Genomic DNA, 20,262 nt, shown 5'->3' on the forward strand with positions numbered 1-20,262 from the left:
AACAGCTTTTTGAATGCCCAGTTTAAGTCAAAAGAAATCACTGTGTTTTTTTTTTTTTTTCCCCTTTTTTCCCTCCCCTCTCCTCCCCAGCAAAGGAAGGGCAAAATGACAAACCAGAGCTGCTGCAGTTGTGTGCGAGGCCAGTTCTCCTCAAAGTCCCCCTCACGCTGCAGTGTGTCATGCTGAGCGGTGGCACAGAAGCCCACCAGATCACGCTGAGACTTCTTCTGATGAACAACTTCCAGGGATAATTTCCTGAGTCTTGGCTAAGAAGCCTTCACGATCCAGAAGTGGCCAAAAGGGCTCCTTAATAACAGGGATGTGAGTTATTTCTAGAAAGCTACAGCATAGTAGTAAAGCCATGTTAAGGGAGGTTATCTGCACCACTTCAAACCTGACGGGCTCCATGTCTCTTTCTTTATTGCAACCTTAATCACAGCAAACATACATGCAAGCTCTACTGTCTTCCAGCCTTTTTCATGTGCATATCTATTAAATGACACAGGATTCTGCAGGGAAGTGAGGAAACCAAATCCCTTTGGTTCTTTAAAACAAGACAAAGTCCTTGATAGCTTTTTACAACAAATAACAAAACTCCGATGCGAGGTGACTCTTAAACACCATCACTTACTGTTGTGGATAGTCCATAAGGACTATGGCCCCAGTGCGAGCCTGAGACGGAGGGAGGGTTTTCAGACACCATAGGCTCAGGGAAATAACAAAGTGAGGCCAAGCAGGAGGATTTTACAGGTGAGGAAAATATTTTAGGGTCTCCATGGTCTGGTGTAACAGCAGGAGTCCAGCATTTCCCTGCCAGTATTTTCCCACTGTGCATTAACTAATGTTTTGTCAAAGTCTGTCCTCTAAATGAAGAGAACGATGGGCCTTCCATCACTTCCCAAGGGACAGTCTTCCATGACTGAACAGATCTTGCTGTCAGGAAGATTTCTTTTTTATATTCATCTACATATCTCTATATATTCATATATACATTCTAATTTAATCCCATTACTTTTAGTTAAACCCACACCTATTGTCCTAAATAATTCACCTCCCTTAGGAATTTACCCCCCTCTGTGTATTTGTAGGCCATTCTTTTGTCCCACTATAGTCTTCACTTAGCAATCTATATTTAATTTCTTTTAATCTCTCTTCATAAATTAGTCCCTCCAGTCACAGAGGGGAAGGACATAGCTGAGACATTATTCAGTGGTGAGCTAGGATGCTCTGTTGCATTCTGGTGATATCTAGAGCATGGAAAATGCCTAGGGGAGGTCTAAACATTCTCATTATTACTTTTTTTTTTTTTTTTTTTTTTTTTTTTTTTTTTTTTTTTTTTTTTTTTTTTTTTTAAGTCTTTGAGCTGCTACAGACATTAGTGGTAGTTCTGAAGGAGAAAAAAATAAGAATAAAACTAAAGATCTCTGTTTCTTTCTCCCCCACTGCTATAAATATCAATTTCATCCTTAGATAATAACCTCCAGCACCAGCTGGCTAGTTCTTACCTAAAGACACCACCTCCCTTTACATGCTATCTTAGGAATTCTGTATCTGAGTGGAAAGCAAGAAACTAGATAGTTAAAGCCAAAATAGGTTAAGCTGCATCCTATGCTACATAAATGTACTATAACACCTTAGAGGATTTTTTTTTTTTTTTTTTTGCCACCAGGGTTGAAGAAGTTTTTAACTTGTAATAGCTCTTAGAGTTGTGATAAAATGAGAGCTTTTCTAATACAGATAAATATCCATGGGATTAGATAGCACCACTGCCTCCCTTCCATGATCTCCCGACAGAATTGGACACTAGCTACTGCATCTGGCCCTTCCCACTTGAACTAGTGACATGATAGATGCAAACTAATTAGTCAGATGCAAACTAGTGCTTGGAAGCCACCTTCCCCAGCACTGCTTGACCTGCCATTCTCTGCCTAAGACAGCAACTGAGCTCCCAGCCCAGGTGCTCAACAGAGCCTGCCTAAGAGAAGCTGCATTCAAAAATGTTTCCTAATAGCGAGGAGAGTCCTCAAACAGAAGTCTTTCCTCAAGGAGAGCAACAGCTAAAATTTCCTTCAAGGAAAGAAGTTCAAACTCCCATCACATTTCTACTCTTCTCTACCATGCTTTATCCCCTTGTTAGATGGCAAATGCTTAAAAAAAAGGTAAAATGTGCTCTTCGAGTTGCTATTTGAATTGCTGTTTTCCTTCCTAAGGCTCCTTTGTAGGACAGAGCTGATAACAAGGTCTTTTTAGAAGAATGTTGCATAAGTCTGTGTCTTACATTTACATGCTGCAAAGCACTCTTGGTTCTATCAGGCTCGACATGTGAGGAAACTGAAATGATTTACACCAGGAGGGGAGTATGGCAGGATCTCTAAACCCATATTTAAACCCATATTTAAAATGTAGCTATGTTATTATTATTGCTACTATTGCTTTTCTTTTATGGCAGTTTTCCTGCATAGCATAGATACCCTCTTAGCATCAAGTAGAACTTTGCACTAAAATTGATATCCTAAAACAATCTCAAAGTAACTATTATTATTTATTAAAGTAGCTGTAATAATATTTGACTTCCTTCTTGAAAAGGGATTTTCAATTGCTTCAAATATATTGAAAGACTTGGAAAGACTGGGCTTGTGCACTGGATTCATTTAAATATCTAAAGGAGAAATGCAGAATCCAGCACATGAACCAGTGCCCATAATTGGCTCTGATACTTCAGCAATTTATTTATTTTTCTCTACAGCTGACTTAATACCAAAAAATGAATTCAGTACTTGCCAAAATGCCTATTGCAGAAAAAAAGTTAAACAATTCATATTTGGGTCATACAGACCTGAAAAACATTAGAAACCAGCAAATAATGTCTTGTGGAGGATATGAAAATAAACAGACCCGCATTTTCATGCAAACCAATTCAATCTTTAACCCATTTGCTGTTATTGTTTCTCTTTCTATTGTGGTAACGCATAGGATTCCCTTTTGCAGACCTGAACACTTGTGGTTAGAAATGCGGTACAAACATAACCCCTCAAATAATCTCTACCTCTAGACTTTCTAAATTAAATACAGGTCTTGGAGGAAGGAAGGGAGGTGTGTGCACATGCAAGGGATAGGGTGAGTTACAATTCAGTAAAAAAGATGTCCTAATTGTGTCTTTTTTCCCTGCTATCCCTCTTTTTCCACCACCAAGCCTACTTGTCTGCTCCAGAGGCCAGAGTGCTGGCTCAACATGCCTGGTGGCACCTATTTCCAGGGCAGAAGAAGTCCCAGCAGAAGCCTTGATCCAAAAATTGTTCCTTCTCTCTAACATTCCAGAATCAGGCATAACCCCGAGCTTGACGCTTTCTTTCCAAAAAGAAGGGGGAAAAGCAGCTGAGAATAATAATTTCACGCTCACATTTAGTTCTCTTGTTATGTTTATGGGTCAACTTTGCTGCAAAAAAAAAGAGAATATACACAGCCTGAAAAGTCTATTTTAATCTCTGAGTTTGTTATATTTTCTCCTTTCATCATACTGCATTGCAAATTATTCTAGTTCTATTTCTCTGGTGTATTAAACTAGTGCATTGCCAAGCCTCAGCTCTCCATTCAGGTTCTGGCATCAAAGCCTTAGGCCAATTTTATTTCATTTGTATTTGCTGTCAGAGCAATGTCTTTATTCTGAAATGCCCTTCTCATAGCAACTTCTCAGGTGGCTTGACAGAGCAGTAAGCGGTAGGAAGAAATCCCTCCCCGCCCTGCAGTCCACAGCACTGCTTTTATGTTTCCACCCTCTCTGATTGCAGCAAGTATAGCATATCTTTACAAAATGGAGTTCAGGATGCCATTTAAGAATGAAGTTTTGTTGTTGTTGTTGATTCATCTTAGCTGGGTTAGCTAGGCACTTAACCTGTCCGTGCAGCCTTTCTATTTATATATATGCCTATGTATGTACACACACACACTTTCAAGAAAACACTCATGCTGCTGTTGCTCAGGGCTAATTTTTTAACGGCATTTACTTTCTCCTGCTACTGGCACACTTATTCAGTCGCAAACAAAATTTTAGTAAAATAGAGTGAAAATCTTTCACATCAAATTACGATGACAATGCAGTGCAGTGAAATAGAGGGTTAGGCTGGGACTAGCAGCGTTTTGCTCGTGGCCATCAAAGCACGTGAAAGAGCTGTGCTCCAAATTTTCCTTTTTAATATGCATGGTTAGAAAAGTGATTTAAACTGCATGACAGGAAGCCCAAGTCATTTTGTCATATTAAGGACTGTCAAGATTCATCTCAGAATGGAAACATTTGATGTCAAATATTACCTCAGAATTAAGCAAAATGCAGACTGCTGAAAACAGGATGCTTTAAACAGCACAGAATGAGGGGAGGCATCGGAGAAGTTTATAAATTGGTATTGTGTGTTCGGCAGCGAATGTGCTCATACTTTCCATTGTGTTTTGCAATGGAAAATTAAGATGCAGACATTTCTTACCTGCCGAACGAACATAGGCAAAACCATTCTTAATTTTTTCTATATAAAAAATCATATGCATTTAAATACATAGAGCCAAACATTAAAAATCTATACATACAGATACACATCTGTAATTAAGATCCATGTATTTGTGACAATAAGAGCAATATTGCAAAGAACTTTACGATCAGTAATGCAGATTATTGTGCAAGTGTAACAATGCAGTATCACAGCCACACTGTTTTCAGAGGTAATGACCACCCCCTCACACCTTCCTTGCCTGTAAAATAATTTGAGTGGCACAAAGCACAAACATTTTCACAGGTACGAACATAGGTATACATGTTTCAAAGGCAACTCCCTTTGAACTACCTTGTTTGGGGTAGTTTAATCTGCATCCTTACTAGTTTAATGCAGAACAAAAGGTTGCCCAACTCAGGAACCTGCACGTTCAAAACAGTGACTAGATGAGACCTCTATACCAAAGCAATGAGTTTCACCAGTGGATTCAAAATAAATCTAACCTATAGAAATCATTGCCACGTTTAACGTGCTACAAAATGTTGAAGAGAAGCTTTCATAAAGGAACTAAGGACTGCCAATATGACAATATCTAAAGCCAGTAGGAATAATATCAGTTCATTATTTTGATAAGTCTACATGTAAGTGACTGCTTCTCTATAAACTGTAATGATTAATATACCTCAAAATGTAACAGTTCTGGAAGGAGGTTGCTGAAACCAGCTTCTAGTAATTTCTTCTTTGAGAGCTCTGGGACAACCTTTTTTTATTCATTTAATACTTTCTCAGAAAATTACTGTAAACATTTGGGATTAATAAAATTTATATTTATTCTTATTTTCTTTTGCTTTTCCCTACAGTTCTCCTTTATTCCTTACTGGAAAAGCAAGTTAAGGTGAAAGAAGCAGCAGCAACAACAAAGAAAACTAACAAAGAAGGTCTCAGTAAAGTAAAAATGGGGGGGGAAAAAAAAGGCAAAAACATAGGGCTTTTTTTCCAATTTTGTCAAAGACCTATTTTTGCCACAGGCCAGGGGAAGAGCAGAGACATCTCTCAATTCTATGTAGATATTATTGTCCAGGTACACACTCATATTTTAGATATTATAATGACAAATGTGAGGGGAAAGAGACTTCTAAAGCCATTGAATGATGAGAAATACAGGGAGTGAATCAAATTTCTTTTCTTTGCGTGTTCAGATATGGAAATGTAGCATGTATTTATACTACTATCTTTTTATATATTATTCATACTATAACTAATGTGTTTTGATCTGCAGTAAATTGTGTAAGACTTAAAACACTAATTTTAAAAACCCTCCCCCCTGCTTGCCTGTCTCACTCTCACGCACGCAAATATTTATTTTCCACATAATAATCTTTTGCAGTCATTATTACAGAGGAAGAATGGACTCTTACAACTTGAGAGCCTGAGACTATACATGGAAGGCACTCCCACTGCCATTTCTAGCAGAGTCGTATAGGGGCTGAAAGTGATGTTTTGGTGGTTCATTTCTGGCTCTTTTCCTTCTTAGCAGGCTCAGAGTTAAATCTAGAGGGCTAGAATTTGTCTGTGTCCTCAGAAGGAAATTACAACTTTGCCATCATTTTAAATGATTAAAGTACCTCTCTTTTGCTGATGTCAGATCGAAAATCTGTGAAACTATATGGATAATATAAGCTTATTTGGTATTAGTCAAGATTCATATTAAGCATAAAATCAGTTTATTGCAGTGCAAACTTTCTCCCAAGCATCCCATTACATGCAAATTAAATTTACATTAAACCCCAGAACTAAGGTTCTGAATGAAAACTGGGTTGTTCAGAAATCAGTGCTTTTCATCAGTGCAGCACTGTCACAGAGTTGGCTCCATTAACTTCCAAGTTTTCATCAAGGCTATACATGTCATTTCTTTGAGGAATATATGGGCAACGGGAGCAGACTCCTCACCTGGCTTATCAGCAGAAACAGTTTGGAGAGTGGAAGCAAATATTCACAACAAAGACACGGGGTGGTACAAAGCAAGGTTTTTGCCAGGCAGAATACCAGGTCTTAAAAAACACCCAGAGAACATCTAGATGTTCTTGAGAGCTACCTCCTGAAGCATTTTCTCTGTGCTATTACTGCAGGTCTAAAGCTCGTTAGAAAGGAGGCTAAGCGTGGCTACAGGACTCAGAGGAGAAACAAGATGTCTCAGGTGGCCACAAGCCCTGGGGAAGGACCACTGCGGCGTGGGTGGAGGGAGCGTGAGGAGCAGCAGTTGGACATGCTGGACCCCTCGCTCTGCTCCCGCACGAGCTGGGGCACAGGGCTGAGGTGAGGAAGGAGGGGATGCCTGGGAGAGGTGCGAAGGCACCACCTCAGCTGAGGAGCCAGCTTGAGAGCAGGGCGGTTCAGAAAACCAGGCTACGTGACCCAACTGACCATCCGCAGCACTGCCAAAGAGCATGGCTAGCACTGTTCCCGTGCTGCTTCCAGAGTAAACACCAGGCTCATCGGGTTAAGAAAGGCACAAGACTCAGATAACACCGCTTGCTTGGCCAGCTCCTCTTGCCAGGAAAAGAAGAGGCAGAACAAACACTGGTGGGTTTATCAGAAACAAGAGAAGATTTATTGAGAAAGTGGCCAACAATTAGTTCTTTCAAGGAAGCTGGCATCTGGCCCCTGCAACAGTGCCACTTATAATCCGCTCCAAAATTAGATAAGCGTATCCCTCCTGGCCTTTTCCCACCAGGAAGGGCGTCAGTCCGCTACGCCCATGCACCCCAAACCCACAGCGATATAAAGTCACAATTGATAGTCAATACTATTGACAGACCCACTCAGTGAAGCTAATTGCTCAACAGGAAACATCCCGTTTTAGTTAATTATTGTGTAATTCAATGCTATATTGTCAGAGATAGGAGGAAAGTTTCCATAGGAAGAAAGACTGAGAAGAACAGGGTTTTCAGTTTAGAGAAGAAATAAAAACAGGGCTTGACAATGCTGTGCAACACACACATAAAAATCTGCTTTTGTGCTGTCTACTGCTTCTCATAATGAAGGAACAAGAGATAGCTCTATAAGTCTGAAAGGCATTCAACTGAAAACTTAAAAAAGGATTTATTTATTTGTGCACAGCAAGAAACTTCTGGAGGTAGCTATCAACAGATATGACTGCAGGGAAACAATAAACAATCAATCAAACAAAAAAACCCAGCAGGATTAGGAGCTTATCTGGATATAAGAACATATACCAATACAAAACTAACTCACCAAGCTGTGGGTTTTTCTCCTGCAGTTAGTAAACATGACCAACAACTCTGCTGAAAATTCCTGAAGTATTTTGAGGCAGTCAAACTGAAGATTAAAATGCACTCACTGGAAAATCACAATTATCCCATTTGCTGTATCATAATTCCACCTTACTGATTATCTGAGTCAAATAAGTGGCCGAGATACAAAACAGGCTGAGAAACATGCAGATCATCCCATCTAGTCTCTTGACAAACACTATACAATTTAAACTTTGCTATCTCAGCTTATGAACATCTAGTGCAATAAAAAAATCAAACCTCAGCCCTATTTATTTTTTCCCTTCATGTTTTTTTTTCTCTTAAATATACTTACTTAATGGGCATGTAACTCCTCACATACATCAAGTCATATCTTACTGTATAGTTGTTTTATTTATTCCGGAGAAGTGCTACCCACCCTTTAGACACAAGTGATCCTGATGGCCTCTCACCTGGGTTTCCTGGATGTGTGGCTGGGAAGTCTGCTCCCTGTCTCCAAAGATTTTAATCAGAGTTGTCAGAGAGCAGCTCATTTTGCCGAATCAATACTAGGCATTTTCTGCACATAGGAATAGTCAGTGGATGATTTGATAGAGGAGTGAAAAGACACCAGCCTACCATGCTGACACCAGAAAGCAGAGCTGAACCCGCAGACCTGCAGCTGACAGGACTGTGATACCAGCTTTAGTGGCACCTGAGCTTAGGGTGTCCCAGCAGAGCTTAACTTGTCTTTCAAATCAGATGTTTGGCTCACAGGTCTTAGAGTTTCACCATTTACAAACACATGCCAAACCTCTCTTAAAGTGGCTTCTTGCTAAACTCAAGAGGTGAGCTACTGCTATTTAAATTCAAAGTCACTGGGACATATTTCCTGCAGTCTGCACCTTCCTGAAGGCTGATGCCTCCGAAATGAGACAGCTTTGGAAGCTAGGTTAAAAATGGAGGGAGCTATTGCAAGGTATGTAGTGCCACTCATGCTACCTACCTAAGCCTGTGAAATACTTAAGCTAATCTACCTCACATTTTCTCTCAGACAATCCTACCAGATTTGTTATAAAACAGATATGCAAATTCTAGGCAGAAAGGAGAGTTTTTCAGGAAATTGAACATACGGGGTATCAAAATAAGGCTTGATTATAAAAAAGACATTAATTCAACTGCAACTGCTTCATAATTCACTGCATTAAATTAATGCTTTATGAGCACATTATCTACAAGCTAATGTAAATGTTATAACAAACTGAAATTCAGAGATAGAGACTTTCCCCATGTTTGCCTTGGACCTCATCCACCAGGCTTTTTTAATCAGAACAGAAAATTTTGCCTAACCTTGGTCAGTGAGTTCAAGGCAGAGGAGCTTCAGGAAAGCAATGAAATCTCTCTCTTTCACACCTCCAGGAGACTGAAGGCAAGATGCTCAGACAGAAGGACTCGCATGCACCAGCACATGCACACCCTTACTTACCACAGCAGTGGAGACCACCAAGAGCAGCCTTGCTTGTGTCCTGCTTGCCAAGCCACGCCAAGCAGAGCCCACCATATCCTCTCCCAGTTTCCCACTGCTTTCCTATAGCCCAGCGCCGGCAACAACGAGAGCTGAATCAGGAGCTAGAAGAGAACTGCTGTGGAGTAACTTTATAATTTTTGCCTAAACAAACAAGTAAACACACAAAACCGAGAGTGGCACTAACAGTGATGAAGCCATGGCACTTCATCAAAATTATATCTAGTAAGACACAGGAAAATTTTGTCAATATGTTTTGTGCCTGGAAAATGTTCTGCTCAGCACTTTGGCAGTGTGCTAGACACAGGCATTTGATTTTATGAGGAAAGGCTGTAATATTTAAAAGCACACATTGGTTTCTGAACCATGCGCTTCTACCTTGGATTCCCATACAGGCTTCTTGGGTCATGCAACTGTAGAAACACAGCAATGCCCACATATCTGTGGTGCACAGTAAGAAAGTGCCAAGTATATAGGCTTGGTATAATTTTCAACAACATTTACACAATAGAATATTAGGAATTTTTAAAAGAAATTTATTCATTTAGAACTCACAGAGGTCTGGCACTGAGAAACTTAATTACTTTCCATACAATTTTAGTAGTGGAGGCTACTATATTAGTATATTAGGCCATAAAAGTGGCCCAAGAATGAGAAGTCCTAGCGACAAGGCAAAGTGCCAGGCCCAGTTTACTAGAGGCACAGGCAAGATTGCCACATGCTTTCAATTATCCTTCAGTATCTACAGGCCCTGTAAACCCATCCGGGGATATCATTCTATCAATTAACTACAGTCAATGATTTTAGCTATAATTATTTTACTGTTGCTGTTTACTGAGGTTGTAAAGTGCTTTCATTTACAAATGCTTCAAATGTGAATATTTGGTGCGGGTCCGGGGTCCACTCCACCACAGCCTGCCCCTGACACACTTATATGAAATATGTCCTTTAAAAGTGGGTATGAGAAAAGAAAAAGGAAGCAGTGTAAAATGTCACATCTAATCAAGAGAGCAAAACAAAATGTGGTGGGGAGGCTGTTTTGTTTTTCAGCAGAAAAAAAAAGTACTGAGAGGAGCTTTTTATCCTTTCTTCTGTCTTTTTTTTTTTCCCCTCATGTTTCTTCCCTATGCAGGGATATATTTCTCTCCCGGTTGATACCTATGCAAGCACAGAAGTATCAGCGCGAGCTTACTGGGTGGAAAAGAAAACAAAATATTTACCCCCAGCGTTTCTGCCTTCTGCTGCCTTGCCATTGCCACCACGATTTACCAGGTGGCTAAAACCATGACAGGTTTTAGCTTAAGCTTCTCGCTTGCTCAAATGGTTTCCCCCCAGCAAATAAGCAATAACAGCTGGTTGCACAAGTCTGCAGGGCAAAGGGGAAAGGGGAAGATGAGCTCAGGTTGTCCCCGCACATCCACGGGGGACACAGGAGGAGAACAGCAAGTGGGGAGACAAGGAGGGGTGTGTGGAGAAACCAGTGCCCAAGAGCCCTGGAGAACTGCAGAGTCCTTTGGGGGTGAATACATAAAAGTGAAATAAACACACACCCCCCCCTGCCTATTAGGGTCCCCCCTTGCCCCTTCTCCCCTGCTGGCCGCAGGGACCAGCGGTGCTGCCTCGAAACAGGGGCTCGGTGCCCGTGGCCGCCCCAGCGCTCCCCTGCAAGGGAGCAGATAAGAGGGAAAAGGTGAACGCGACACACTTGCTGCAGCAGATGGTGGGGCTGATTAGCAGAAGAAAGAGAGGAGGGGGGGAAAAAAAGAAAAAAGAAAAAAAATAAAGAAAAAAAAGAGATGAAAAATGAAAAGGGGAGGCATGCAAGCCAAAGGGAGAGCAGTGTCCCTGCTCCAGGGGACCATCCTTGACCCTGCTCCAGCCCATCCTTGCTGGGCTGCAGGAGCCCAGTGGCCGCAGCCTTGCCAGGCATCGTGAGCGCTTGTTTATTGCCCTTCCGCCGTGCGCTCCGGCAAGACAAAGTGCGGCGCTTCAGCGAGCCGGGCAGCGCCTCACGTTTTTATTAACGGTATGCTAATTAACTGAAAAGCCACACATTGATTTTCTTGAAAGGATTCAAGGATCAAATGTCCGTGAAGAGAGCTGGCAAAACCTAATCTACTAATGGATTTAACTTAAGAGAAATAAAAAGCTCAAAGAAAAAATATGATTATTTGGGGGCTACTTAACTAGTACTTATCTTTGGAATACTTTTATAGCATTTCGGCATTCCTCTGAGGTGAAGGAAGTGCAGTTACATTTTTCAAATATATTTGGCTAATAGCTCCAAACAATGCGCTTTGTTTTCTCTCCTTCTGCCTTCGCTTCTCGCTGCTGACCTGGCACAACTTGCTCACACTCTCTACCACTAGCAAGGGCCCACGGTGGCTGCTTTGACTTGAAGGCAGAGCCACCACACCGCACTTTCCTCTCCTGCAAAGGGGCTTATTTCCTCGTGACAGGGCATGGCTGTGCCTCCATTTGCTGGGACAGCATTTTGCCCTTCCACATTCTCCAAAGATGTGACTCTGGATTTTTTTTTCCCTGAAGGATGGCATTTTCTCACTGCAAAACCCTATAATATTGTGCAAATTTTATCTCCAATTCCTAGGGCTGGCCTCACGGGAGAGTCCCACATGGACACACAGCTGCAGAGGGTGCTGGACAAGCACAACACAAGAAAATGGTCCAGACTCCAAAGAAATGAGTCTTAATGGGAGACAAAAGACCTCAGGTGAACACAGGCAGACAGGAAAGAAGTACGAGGCAGTACCAAGGGGAACAGTGATCAGTGGGACAGGGGGTCACTCCACCACATCCATAAGCCATTGCCAGGCCTTTTATAGATATCATTATGTGGGACAGTTTTTAAGGTGGGGTTGGGATAGCAGAAATAAGCCAAGTTTGGGTCTGCAGGGGATGCATCTTGAGCACAAGCGGCAGCAGGGAAGAAAACATAGAGGCACTTGTTTGAATCTTTAACAAAGCATCAGGGAGGAAAACACTGAGATCCTTGTTTTAAAATTTAACAAATGCACAACAGAGGCCAGCCGAAGGTCTGACCGGAGGTGGGTGTAAACATTTCAAGGGGACAGAAGAGATGATGGAGCCCCAACTATATGGTAAGTGCATAATTAGCCACGAGACCTTGAAACTGAAGAGGTGTATCAAGGTCAAGGCAGCACAGGAAGATAAGCGGGTGGAAGGATTCCCCTCAGACAGACTGACATGGTCAAAGCAAGAAACTACACAAACCTTAGATCATGGTGATCATGGATTTGTATGTTGTGACACATGGGTATGTAGGTGGTTTGGTAGAGAGCATGCTTCCAAAAAATTCAGAATATCACACAGCTCCAAAGCAGAATTTAAAACGGAAAACTATCAACCTTACTGTGCCAACTACACTGAAACTATGACACTGGTCTTATCACAGGCATAGATATGATCTAGTTTTTGTCAGGACAAAAATTAAAGGTGATATCAAATGAAATTTGAAGTGCAAGTCTCCCACCTTGTATCTGAGAGGGTAATGTACGAGTTGTCTCCTGAAGATCTCTTACCACGTCATTTTCTCTCAGTGATTCAAGACCAAACATGTACAGTTCCCTAGTAAAATGATCAATATTTTAACTGTCAGTGTACAGCCTCAGTCTCTGCTGCCTTTTTTGTCTTACACATCATCAACAACCAAGTCTATGAAGCTTGAAATTAATTGCCAGTTCTCAGGCTGTTGGGTGTGTTGGGACAAAATCACAAAAGGAGTCCTATGTTAAGTCGGTTATTCAGGGCTTGTAGGAGAGAAAAAAGTTTACCCTACATTTCAGTCAGTACAGTAAATGCATCTTTAAATAAAGCCTTTCACACCTATAATAAGATGGGTTTCTGCATTATCACTCTTGCCATATAATCATCCCTGAAAAACTCGAATCTGCTTCCCATATGAATTTCTCTCTCTGCATTTCCATGGCTTGGTTGTTTTACTGGTGAAGTCTCTTTAGCTGAGGGCTGCAATTAGGCTACATTGCTGCCTAGACTCAAAGCTGTAGTGATACCAATTTATTTTATCCTAAAAGTGCAATTGGTCTCTACTTCTTCCAGAAACACTGGCTCCCTGGCTGCACAACTGCAAGGCAATGCATTGCTCCAGAACGTCTCAGCCAAGAGAAATCGTTTCAGAAGAGTTGCACTGACTTACAACTACAGCGATGCGGTGGTACATCAGACTCATGACATTTGTGATAATGCAGTTATTGTCTTCACAGAATCACAGAACATTCTAGGTTGGAAGGGACCTCTAGAGATCATCTAGTCCAACCTTCCTGCTCAAGCAGGCACACCTAGAGCATGTGGCACAGGGTGGCATCCAGGCGGGTTTGGAAGACCTCCAGAGAAGGAGACTCCACAACCTCCCTGGGCAGCCTGTTCCAGGGCTCTGTCACCCTCACAGGAAAGAAGTTCCTCCTAACCTGGAGACGGAACTTCCTGTGCTTCAGCTTATGCCCACTTCCCCTTGTCCTATCCCTGGCCACCAGTGAAAATAGCTTGTCCCCTTCTTCCCTGCATTCTCCCTTCCTGAACTTATACATATTAATCATATCCCCTCTGAGCCTTCTCTTCTCCAGAGAAAACAGGCCCAGCTCACTCAGCCTCTCTTCATACGAGAGATGTTCCATTCCCTTAATCATCCTGGTTGCCCTTCTCTGGACCCTCTCGAGAAGCTCTATGTCCCTCTTATACTGGGGAGCCCAGAACTGCACACAGTACTCCAGGTGCGGCCTCACCAGAGCTCAGTAGAGGGGCAGGATCCCCTCCCTTGACCTGCTGGCAACATCCTCCTGATGCAGCCAGGATCCCATTGGCCTTCTGGCCACGAGGGCACACTGCTGACTCATGGTTAACTTGGTGTCAACCAGGACTCCCAGGTCCCTCTCCGTGCAGCAAGACTCTGTGGAGTCTTGTAATTAAAGCATTCTGTTTGGCCTCGCTCCCTTACATGATGCACCCATGGTACTATATACTTGACTTTCCATGTGACCCTTGGCAAACAGAAAAGCTCTAACTTAAGTTTGCCAAGCTGTTATTTCCCTCTCAAAAGTCCCCATCAAAAAAGACTCTGCAATTTTACTACTATAACTAGGGCTTAAATCAACTCACTCTCCTGAATCCTGGTTGCGATTACTCTAGCAGGCTTTAAATAGTTTAGGGTTTGGGTTTTTTTTTTTCATTGCGATAAGGAGATCAGCACCTTGGAGGTAAACTTCAGAAAGAGACTTTCAGAAAAAAGCTGATGCATCTGGGTACATATATTTTGTGCCTACCTAGTGAATGCTCAAGAGGTTCTGGCACCTATTTATGGGTTATTAGATGGTTATTTCACTGGTCTTTCTATACAGCTGTGATACTCACAAAGGAAGCATCACCCTGCTGGGAAAACAGCGCCATCCAAATGCTCATGATGTTCAGCTTTGTGACTCCTATTTCATGGGACTTCAGGTTTTGCAGACATTTGGCTTTCTCAGGCTCTATCCCAAATGAGGACTTGGAAAACAAGAGCAGACTGCATGCAAAATCAAAACGATAATGGTGGCAGGAAATAACTGGGGGGAGATGGCAAAAGTGATAGTCACCGTCTGGATGGAGAAAAGCCCTGTCCTTTGTTACCAAGCTGTAGAAGGCCTCCTGGATTTCCAGATGCTTCTGAGTGTTCCAGCAGCAGCAGTAGCTATGAGTGTTTATTTCCCCTTCTCCTATCTGCTTGGTGAGGAGATTTCAACCTCTTGTCCTGTTGGACTGTACTGCCATTGTCTGCGCTTTTCTCATCTCCAGACTGGATCGCTGCCATGTGGTCTGCTCAGCTCCACGTCTGAGGACCTCTCAGAAACTTCAGCTAATTGCAGTATGCAGCTGCCTGCTTACATATCCACATTTCAGACACAAACCATAGAACGCAGATGGTACACAGACTGCGCCAATTTTCAGTTCATTTCCAGGTGCAATTGAGGCCTTGGTTTCTAAATCTCCTTGTGATCTGAACCTGCTGTCCCCGGGCGGTTACCTCTGCTTACAAACCTCAGGTCCTCCTCGGAGATGAGCTGAGGCATTTGAACTGACAGACCCCTGAGCAGCACTTTGGGGAATGACTTTGTCTCCACTGAGGGCCCACAGCTCTTGAATTTGCTTCCTCGTGTGGTGAACCTTGAGGGCATGTTGCAAAACTTGTCTCTTTTGTTAAGCTCCAGTTTAATATATTGGGGCAGGCTAAGAAGGAAGTTCTGATGAGGATGCTTTTACTTTCATTCTTGTTATGACAGTATAATTCATTAGGGGATATGGGTTTTGATTTGTTTTTATTTTAACTGAAGCTAATGCAATCTAAGTTTGTGCACGCTATAAATGAAATCAAATAAATAACTACAACTGCTTAAGGCCAGTGTTTACTGGAGAGCCTGGGAAGCAATGACAAGAGTAGAGTATTACTGGACTGAAGAGAAGTAAATAGGTATAGCAAAAAGAAAGGGAGTAAGCCAACTCACCTCCGTATGCTCATGCCACAGGATGCCACAGACTTGCTTCCGTGCTAGGGGATTCCTGGGGTCTGACATGTCCTTCAAGCTCATATTGACAGTTCACTGTCATTGAGCTGCTGCGGAAGGAATAGAGATACCAACCAAAGCACATTGTCAAAAAACAAACCAAACCAAAACAAAAAAACCCACCAAGAACATAGAGTACAACGCAAACCCCAAAAGCATTAGATCCAAAAGACCTCTGTCAAAGAATTATCCTACCTCTTTTTATTTTTTTTCCATTTTTTTCTCCTATGATTTTAGTCTCCCCTTCCATGCGCCCTTTGTGTGACTGTCTCTGCTCATTTTCTCAGGTTCCTTTCAGCTGGGTTAGTACATTGCAGATCTGAACTGAGATGTCAAACTGAATAATGCTTCCAGAGAAGTGAAAACACCTAGAAAGAAGAGAGGCGGATTGCTGAAAATAACCAAAAGTCTCAAATGATATAGCACAAGATGATTCTCTTTAAAGGCATGTATAAATACATATATACACACATAGGTAAATAGACAGTGAGAGCAAAAAGCATTTCTTTATGTGCGTCTGTGGTTTGGAGGTATGCTTACTCCTTTTATGGGCAATTACATCCCTCTTAGCTGGAGATCTGTATGCATTTCTATTTCATAAAATAGCCACAATTCATGGACTTCGGGGGTATGCAAGCTCAAAAGAAGATTTTTTTTTTCAGTAGCAATGTATGACTTAGGAAGCTTCTTGCATAGACGCCACAGGACAAAACAATGGGCAAGATACAACACAGGATTCACCCAAACACCCAGGAAAGGAGAGATACCCAGTTGCCCAAAGCAATAACCAGAAAAGAGCATGAGCATCCCTTTGAATCTATGCATCAGCCCTTTGAAACTGCGTTTGTTATTTGCAGAAAAGCTTTGCTGAGAATTTTTTCCACTTGTGCAAAGGGGTCTGAAAGCTGCCTCAAACAGGCAGCAGAGGTTTTTACTTTTCTTTTTTTTTTTTTTTTTTTTCTAGGATGGGGATTGACATAGAGGTGGAAGAAGCAGTTTTATACCATCTGCTTCCCCCTCTGGTTCAGAGGAGAGGCAAAGGACAAGGATGCCATGTACCGCTTCTGGCAGCGTGATTTACTGCAGACCAATTTAAACTCCCACCAGAAAAATATTCATATTACTGGATCATCGTGTCTTCTCTGTAGATGACAATGGCTCTGTGCATGTGACCACTCAGATGCAGTAAGGTAAACATCTGCATGTTTATGTTTCCAGCATTTTTAATTTTTGTGAGGTTGAGTACCACCATGTTACTATTCTGACTTCTTCATTGGGTTTGTTGTTTACCTTGAGAATTTCCTTGAATTTTCTTCTTCTTCTTTTTTTTTTTTTCCTGGGGCGGGGGAGAGGTGCTTTAGTTTGGTTTGTTTTTTTTATACTGAAGAATTCCTCGGTGTTGTTATTCCTACAGCCCTCTCAATATGCCCATAGTCTTTGTTTAGGCTTGAGCCGCACAAAGAAGGCTTAAAAGGACCCATCTAAAACCACCCATCTGGCTCACAGTCTTGATAAAAAACTAGGTATCTTGAAACATCTGTAACTAAGGCCCCATTTCCTCTAGCCATTGACACTCCATTCCGTGTTGATACTTCTTGTGCCCATCCCTCCCTAGATCTGTTCCTTCAGCCATGATACTTTCTTCACTGTGACCACAAGCATTTGGGAGATGCATACATGGCAAGTAAGGCCTCAAACCACACTGCCTGACTGACATATGCCTATAATGCACACATCAAGATGAGCTATGAGCACAACAAACTAATGAGCCCAAAATCCATTTGTACACTTCCACCATCATAAAGTGGTCACCTGCAACCTCAGTATCTTCAACCAGTTGCTGCTTAAAGACATCCTCGAAGCCATTTGTGCTTAAACTTTACAGAAAGAGATGTCCCTTTTTTTTCAATTCTCTCTATTTTAATTCTCTTTCTTTAGGTGCAGCTCTCAGAGTCCCAAGGAACGAAAGCAAAGCCATTAGTTCAAAATGTTAAAGAGTTGGTGTCCCACCTGTGCAAAGCTCCCTTGTCAGGTTATCCAAACAACTATGAAGGCAATTTCTGCCCAAGGCATGTGACTGGGCAAGGGAGGGAGGAAAAAAGTCCAGAAACTTCAGGGTGATGGTTTTGCAGTTGACCATGCAGAGTGCAAAAGCCACTGTAAGATGAACTTCTTACAGCCACACTGGACAAGTAGATTTTGCAAATAGAGATCATTTGATCCCTACACAAACTTATACAAAGTCTTCTAAAGCACAAATCAACGAAGGACTGACGCGAGAAGAGTTTCCTGCATTGAGAGAACCAGCATCTACATAACACTGATGACTGCAGTTGGGAATGGATGGGTTCCTATGTGACAAAGTCGCTTTAACTGGCAGATGTCCTAGCCGAGCCGCTCGCCATCATCTTTGGAAGGTCCTGGAGAACGGGGGAGGTGCCGGAGGACTGGAAGAAAGCCAACATCACTCCAGTCTTCAAAAAAGGCAAGAAGGAGGACCCGAGTAACTACAGGCCGGTGAGCCTCACCTCCATCCCTGGGAAAGTGATGGAGCAGCTCATCCTGGCTGCTCTCTCCAGACACATGGAGCAGAAGAAGGTGCTCAGGAGTAGCCAGCATGGATTCACCAAGGGGAAATCCTGCTTGACTAACCTGATCACCTTCTATGAAGGAATATCTAGCTGGATAGATGAGGGCAGAGCGGTAGATGTGGTCTATCTGGATTTGAGCAAGGCTTTTGACACTGTCCCTCACAGCATCCTCCTGGGCAAGCTCCAAAGGTGTGGGATAGATGTGTGGACAGGGAGGTGGATTAGGAATTGGCTTGATGGCAGGGTGCAGAGAGTGGTTGTCAATGGTGCGGAGTCCAGCTGGAGGCCTGTACTTAGTGGTGTCCCCCAGGGGTCAGTTCTTGGTCCGGTCCTGTTCAACTTATTTATTAATGACCTGAATGAAGGGCTGGAGTGCTCCCTCAGCAAGTTTGCCGACGATACCAAACTGGGTGGAGTAGCTGATAGCCCTGAGGGCTGTGCTGCCATCCAGAGGGACCTGGACAGACTGGAGGACTGGGCGGCGAGAAACCTCATGAGGTTCAACAGGAGCAAGTGCAGGGTCCTGCACTTGGGGAGGAATAACCCTGGACACCAGTACAGATTAGGGGTGGACCTGCTGGAGAGCAGCCCCGCAGAGAGGGACCTGGGTGTCATGGTGGACGACAAGTTGACCATGAGGCAGCAGTGTGCCCTGGTGGCCAAGAAGGCCAACGGGATCCTGGGGTGCATTAAGAAAAGCGTCTCCAGCAGGTCGAGGGAAGTGATCATCCCCCTCTACTCAGCCCTGGTGAGGCCACATCTGGAGTACTGTGTCCAGTTCTGGGCTCCCCAGTACAAGAGGGATGTGGAGCTGCTGGAGAGAGTCCAGCGCAGGGCTACGAGGATGATCAGGGGCCTGGAACATCTGCCCTATGAGCAAAGGCTGAGGGAGCTGGGCCTGTTCAGCCTGGAGAAGAGGAGGCTGAGGGGGGACCTGATCAGCGTGTATAAATACCTCAAGGGAGGCAGTGAGGAGGAGGGGGGCGGCCTCTTTTCAGTGGTGGGCAGTGATAGGACTAGAGGAAATGGCTTCAAACTGAAGCATCGGAAGTTCCACAGGAACTTAAGGAAGCATTTCTTCACTGTGCGGGTGACAAAGCACTGGAACAGGCTGCCCAGAGAGGTTGTGGAGTCTCCTTCTTTGGAGATCTTTAAAACCCGCTTGGATGCAGCCCTGTGCCACGTGCTCTAGGTGACCCTGCGTGAGCAGGGGGGTTGGACTCGATGACCTCTGAGGTCCCTTCCAACCTTCGGCATTCTATGATTCTATGATTTGGGTGCTACCTGAGCATAAGCTTAAGCGGAGTGTCACAGAACCCACCTGGCAGGAGAGAAAGGCTGTCGTTTAAGGGTAAACCTCAAAGTCACATTGTGTCTCACTAGGTGCCAGGAGAGCACAAAGCAGGTTAGGAACGGAGGCCTTGCTGGCTGGCAGTGGATGCTATTTGTGTCATAAGTAGCCTTGTGTAGCTGAACGTGTCAAAGCTGTATTCCTGCTTGACAGACCCTGACAGCCACACGGGAGCGAGAACAACAGCGAACTCCCCCCGGTGAGAATATTATATCCTTGGCAGTAGAGGACCTTGCCTGGAGGTTAATATGAGTCAGTCATAAGGGGCTTTTGTGTGTGTGCATGTACGTGTGTGTGTGCGAGCGTGAGCGCACACATGTGTGTGCTTTCACAGAGCATCCTGTCGGGGACCGATTTTCAATGATGCAAGTCTCCTCTAACTGATAACACTCTAAATAACAGGTGAGTGACTCCTGGCAAGGAGGAGATTGTCTGACCTCATTGTTTGCCTTTTTTCCCCCCTCTTT

Source organism: Nothoprocta perdicaria, unplaced genomic scaffold (genome assembly GCF_003342845.1).
Source record: "Nothoprocta perdicaria isolate Ctin4 unplaced genomic scaffold, notPer1 scaffold_47, whole genome shotgun sequence".
Taxonomy (NCBI): domain Eukaryota; kingdom Metazoa; phylum Chordata; class Aves; order Tinamiformes; family Tinamidae; genus Nothoprocta; species Nothoprocta perdicaria.